Genomic DNA, 6,000 nt, shown 5'->3' on the forward strand with positions numbered 1-6,000 from the left:
CCCAAGTACAAAACAAGGGAGCAGCCGAAGGGACTTACTTTACCTTGACTTTGAATAATCCTTGGCATGTACACTCTAAAATGACAAATGAACAAAATAACACAAAATCAATAAATGCTGCTGTTTTGTAAATCACCAGAACATTGATACACTCGACCAAAAAGAAACTTTGTTTTTCCAGTAGCTGTCCAGACATATTTAATATAGGGTACCATATTATTTGTACTTCCTAGTGACTGATGTAAATGAAGTGGTGGAGGTAGAGGTGCGTGGTATATGCAGTAGACGGTATAAATTATATAAATTTGGCCTACTGGAGAGATTTGGACTCCACCGACCAATCGCAATAACGCTTGTTGCTGCAAGCACAGAGACCACGGAGCAGGAGGAGCTGGTTAAAAAAAGCAGTGGATACTTTAAGCTCTGTACCAGTTTTTAAATTATGTTAATGTGTCTTCTATAACGTGAATTTTTTTGTGAATTTTATGGTCATATTTCATCCGCATATTTGCAGAAAGCTGCAGCAAACATTTTAATTTCCTCATTCATCTCCGTCTCAGGGCAGGTGAAGCAGAGGAAAAAACACGGCTTCCCCTGTTATGGTTGGAAGTGGGTTTGGATGTCACACCCAAATGCAGGGAGCAGTAAGGCAGGCAAGGTGATATAAACAACATTTTATTAAACAACAAAGGCACTGGGCATGGGAAACTACAACAGGATGGACCACAATGACTTGACTGCAGGGACATACAGGATGGACCAAGAAGACCTGACCGACAGAACAGACAGGAAGACAGGACAGGGACTGGAACCAGGGAAAGTGAGCCTGTGAAGCTGCTGGGACTGGAGTAAGTAACTGCTGGAGGAGAACAAAAGGGCAGGTGGAATTGTGCAGGTGCATTTGGGCACAAAAAGCCAAAACTAAACTAAAATGGTTCATTCAGAGTTCAGTTCAGGATCAAAGTTCAATTCACCCAGGAGTTCAGTTCAGATCAAAGTTCAGTTTGTTCGGGATTTCAGTTCAGATAAAAGTTCAGGACCAAAGTCTCAGTAGAACTGAGACTTTGGTCCTGAACTTTTATATGACGCACCCCAAAGGCATGCATAAGTGGCAGACAGACGGAGTCAGATGACAGCTCCAAGTGCCAGGCTTAGGAGCGTGCAGCAATACAGTAGAGTCAGAATTCTCTGGGTGGCTGCACTCAGAGAAAACCCCAGGAACAGACTCAGCAAACTGAATAACAGCTAATCACTAAGCATCGTGGAGTACAACAGACTCTGATAATTAACAGGTGATTAATGTGAAGCGCTGCGTGTGAAGACACAGCAGGCGGACAGCAGCATACGTCTGAGTTGAAGTAAAAGGCATGAAGGCGTGACCGTGGAAAAACATGAATGATCCACTTTAAATAACTGAAGTAATATATTAAGAGCACAAGTTCAAACAGCAGGAAAACCATGTTTGATAATTTTAACATTACAAACCTAAAAGCTCACTAAGGAATATACGGTCCATTATGTCTAAATCAGAAAACTCACAGAAGAAATAAATTACTGTAGATTCAGCCTGGTTATCCCATGTGTCGTCTTGACAGGAGGGGTGGAGCACTGATGTCAAGACGCCGCTCAGACAGCTCCCATGTACTGTCTTGATAGCAGGGCAAAAGCCATGATGTCACCACACAGCCGAATCAATGTCCGAACCGAAAACACAGCCACAGCAGCTATCAGTCAGAAGGTGTCAGCCTCACCTGGAGAGAGAGAAAGAGATCAGGATCACCAACCCATGTGGGGTGGTCTCTGAGGACTTTCTGGACAAAATGCCACCAAAGGCAGACAAAAGCTCTAACACTGCCTCCGGCTGCACAGAAGCAGGAATGACAATGTCCAAAATGACATGTCCAACACAAGACAGAGAGGTCTTGTTTTGGATAGGAATTGTTTTTCTGAGTGGCACAAATATAATTTGTGTGGCATCTTATTGCATGCACATAGTTGTACAAAAAACACCCAAAGCATTTTGTGCATTTTAATGCAAATAGTTGTATATAACTTTGGTTTTGTTGCTACATTTGTTCATGGTTTTGAAATTTATAAATTATATTTGCATTCTACTCGTAAGTTATAAAAATGATGTTTGTGTTCGTTTGTACTATTTTGCACCATAGCTTTATTTTGAGTTTTGAAATCTGCATTATAAATGTCCTCAAAATTACACTCAACAAAAATATAAACGCAACATTTTTGGTTTTGCTCCCATTTTGTATGAGATGAACTCAAAGATCTAAAACTTTTTCCACATATACAATATCACCATTTCTCTCAAATATTGTTCACAAACCAGTCTAAATCTGTGATAGTGAGCACTTCTCCTTTGCTGAGATAATCCATCCCACCTCACAGGTGTGCCATATCAAGATGCTGATTAGACACCATGATTAGTGCACAGGTGTGCCTTAGACTGCCCACAATAAAAGGCCACTCTGAAAGGTGCAGTTTTATCACACAGCACAATGCCACAGATGTCGCAAGATTTCAGGGAGCGTGCAATTGGCATGCTGACAGCAGGAATGTCAACCAGAGCTGTTGCTCGTGTATTGAATGTTCATTTCTCTACCATAAGCCGTCTCCAAAGGTGTTTCAGAGAATTTGGCAGTACATCCAACCAGCCTCACAACCGCAGACCACGTGTAACCACACCAGCCCAGGACCTCCACATCCAGCATGTTCACCTCCAAGATCGTCTGAGACCAGCCACTCTGACAGCTGCAGAAACAATTGGTTTGCATAACCAAAGAATTTCTGCACAAACTGTCAGAAACCGTCTCAGGGAAGCTCATCTGCATGCTCGTCGTCCTCATCGGGGTCTCGACCTGACTCCAGTTCGTCTCGTAACCGACTTGAGTGGGCAAATGCTCACATTCGCTGCCGTTTGGCACATTGGCAAGGTGTTCTCTTCACGGATGATGCGAAGGAGATGTGTTGCACTGCATGAGGCAAATGGTGGTCACACCAGATACTGACTGGTATCCCCCCCAATAAAACAAAACTGCACCTTTCAGAATGGCCTTTTATTGTGGGCAGTCTAAGGCACACCTGTGCACTAATCATGGTGTCTAATCAGCATCTTGGTATGGCACACCTGTGAGGTGGGATGGATTATCTCAGCAAAGGAGAAGTGCTCACTATCACAGATTTCGACTGGTTTGTGAACAATATTTGAGGGAAATGGTGATATTGTGTATGTGGAAAAAGTTTTAGATCTTTGAGTTCATCTCATACAAAATGGGAGCAAAACCAAAAGTGTTGCGTTTATATTTTTGTTGAGTATACATTGTATCTGTTTTTGTTTTGGGGTTTTTTATTTTGTTATTATTATTATTATTATTATTATTATTATTATTATTATTATTATTATTATTATTATTTTATATATCAATTTAGCTTTACTAAGGGACTATATAACCCATTCAGAAACACTTCCATGATCTTTTTTACACTTAAGTTTATATTGCGATATATAGTATACCGTTACCATGAAGGGATTCCAGTTATACCACAATATGAATTTTAGGTCATATCACCAGCCCTAGATGGAGGTTCATCATCTATGCATTCTAATTCAATCTCATTCTAATGCAAGTCTGCCACTAAATTCCAAGAAGCATTTGAATTATCTACACTCCTGGTGTTTTGGCAAAGACTGAAGACGATTAGGAGCATCGACACACTGATCAGGGTGATTGAGTACAAACTTCACTTTTGTAATACAAAACTCATCAGGAGATGACATAGACCCCAGTCCCCACAAATCAATAAGTGTCAGGGGGTCACCCAAGTAGACATTTATGTGTGGTTTGACCCCTGTCTGTGTCTTTCTCTTAGTTATCTTTGTGATATGTCCCCTGTCTGTGTCTGTGTGTTAACTGTCAGTGTGTTTCAGTCCTATGTCCATGTCTGTCAATTGTATGGTTGCCCTGTTTGCACTCAGTTACATCTTTGAGTTCAATGTTAGTTTTCTTACTTGGTTATTTTGTGGTTCTCCACAAAGTTTGATTATTTTTATGGTATGTTTTAGTTTCCACTCACCAGTGTGAGTCGGTCACTTCCTATGTGTAGCTGTGTGTATGTTCATGAGTATTGTTTATTTCCTGACACCTGCGAGAGTTTTGCTGTTATATTACATCCCTGTCTTCTTTTTCCCTTTGTTTAACAGAGTTGTTTGTTGCTTGTGTTTTGTTTGACTCCTGTGGAACCCTTTTGAACTCACTCTGGTTGGGCTTGGCTCCCATGGTTTTGGCAAATAAATCACCTAATATCCTGTTATAGTTCCTGCCTGCCTATATGGGTTCACACTGAAGCTGAAAACCTAACAGGTATGCTAAATGTGAATGATATTGTTCAACTGGTTCTTGAGATACTGCACTAACAAGGGTGGCAACGACAACATCTTGAATATCTTACTGTGACCTTGAAATTGACCACAACGACACCATAATCAACTGGGGTTGAGGGATCACCTAAGTACACCCTTGTGCTAAATATGAATGAAATTAAATAATTGGTTCTTGCGATATTGCGCTAACAATTGAAAATGGATGAACGTATGGGCGGCTGGACAGACGGACAGATGGACAGACGGACAGACTGATCACTATATCCCCCATATTTCATACTGGGGGGATACAAATCATTGAATGATATTGTGCCCACTGCCTGATTGTAGCACTCTGGGTTTACTCAGATAAGAAGTCAACCTCTCAACAACAATACCTTGGATACCAAATGTACCTTGGATTCATTGGCAGCACATCACTGTTGTCACTGCTGGAAAACTATGAAACACATCATCGGGTCGCAGGGGCAACAGCTCCAGCAGGGGGCCCCAGATTTCCCTTTCCCGGGCCACAGTGACCACCTCTGACTGGGGAATCTCGAGGCGTACCCAGGCCAGTGTGGAGATATAATCTCTCCACCTAGTCCTGGGTCTTTCCCAGGATCTCCTCTAAGATGGACATGCCTGGAACACCTCCCTAGGGAGGCGCCCAGGGAGTATTCCTATCAGATGCCCGAACCACCTCAGCTTTCTCTTTTCAGCACGAAGAAGCAGTGGTTCTACTCCAAGCTTCCCACTAACCCTCTCACCCTATCTCTAACGGAGACACCAGCCACCCTCCAAAGGAAGTCCATTTTGGCCGCTTGTACCTGTGATCTAATTCTCTCAGTCATGACCCAACCCTCATGACCATAGGTGAGAGTAGGAAGGAAGATTGACCAGTAGATCAAGAGCTTCACCTTTTGGCTCACCTCCCTTTTTGTCACAACAGTACAGTAGAGCGAATGCAATAACTCTGGACAATCTCAGGCTCCACTGTCCCCTCACTCATGAATAGCCCCCTGGGTGCTCCAATGAGTACATAGTATTAGTACATACTCAGTGTTCCCTGCGCCATTACGCACAGCGATCAGTGAAAGCAGGAGCAGACGGAGAGCCTCTGATGACAATCTCACGTGCTCAAACAAAGAGTGTTTAACTATCAGGATTGCTCCACTAGTTTGCATGTGAATGTTACTGGATAACTCTGTTGCTTTCTCTGCGTAAAGCACTGTTTACCATATCAATGGACAACAAACAAAACGCATAGACCATTTTGTATATATTGTTCAAAATGTGCATTTGTGTTTATTGTTTGAACCTTTTTGTTGTACAGTCTTTCACACAAGACCTCAAATTACCTTTATAAAGTGTCAAAACAGTTGTTTATTGTAGTTTGCTGTGCTTTGAATAAATGTGTGTGGAAAATTATTTTTCGCTTTATTTTTTCCTTGCCTATTTTTGATTGTAAACCTTTATTACACTTATAAAACACAACAAAAACATATATATTCTGAAAGCACAGGTTGTCCTGAAAAAAAGAGACATCTGGCATGGGAAGCTTCTCATTTTGACGCTTGGCTATTAAAATGTCCTATAACTTACACTGGCTGGAATTTCACCGA

This window comes from Thalassophryne amazonica, chromosome 14 (assembly GCF_902500255.1).
Source record: "Thalassophryne amazonica chromosome 14, fThaAma1.1, whole genome shotgun sequence".
In the NCBI taxonomy this organism is placed as follows: Eukaryota; Metazoa; Chordata; class Actinopteri; order Batrachoidiformes; family Batrachoididae; genus Thalassophryne; species Thalassophryne amazonica.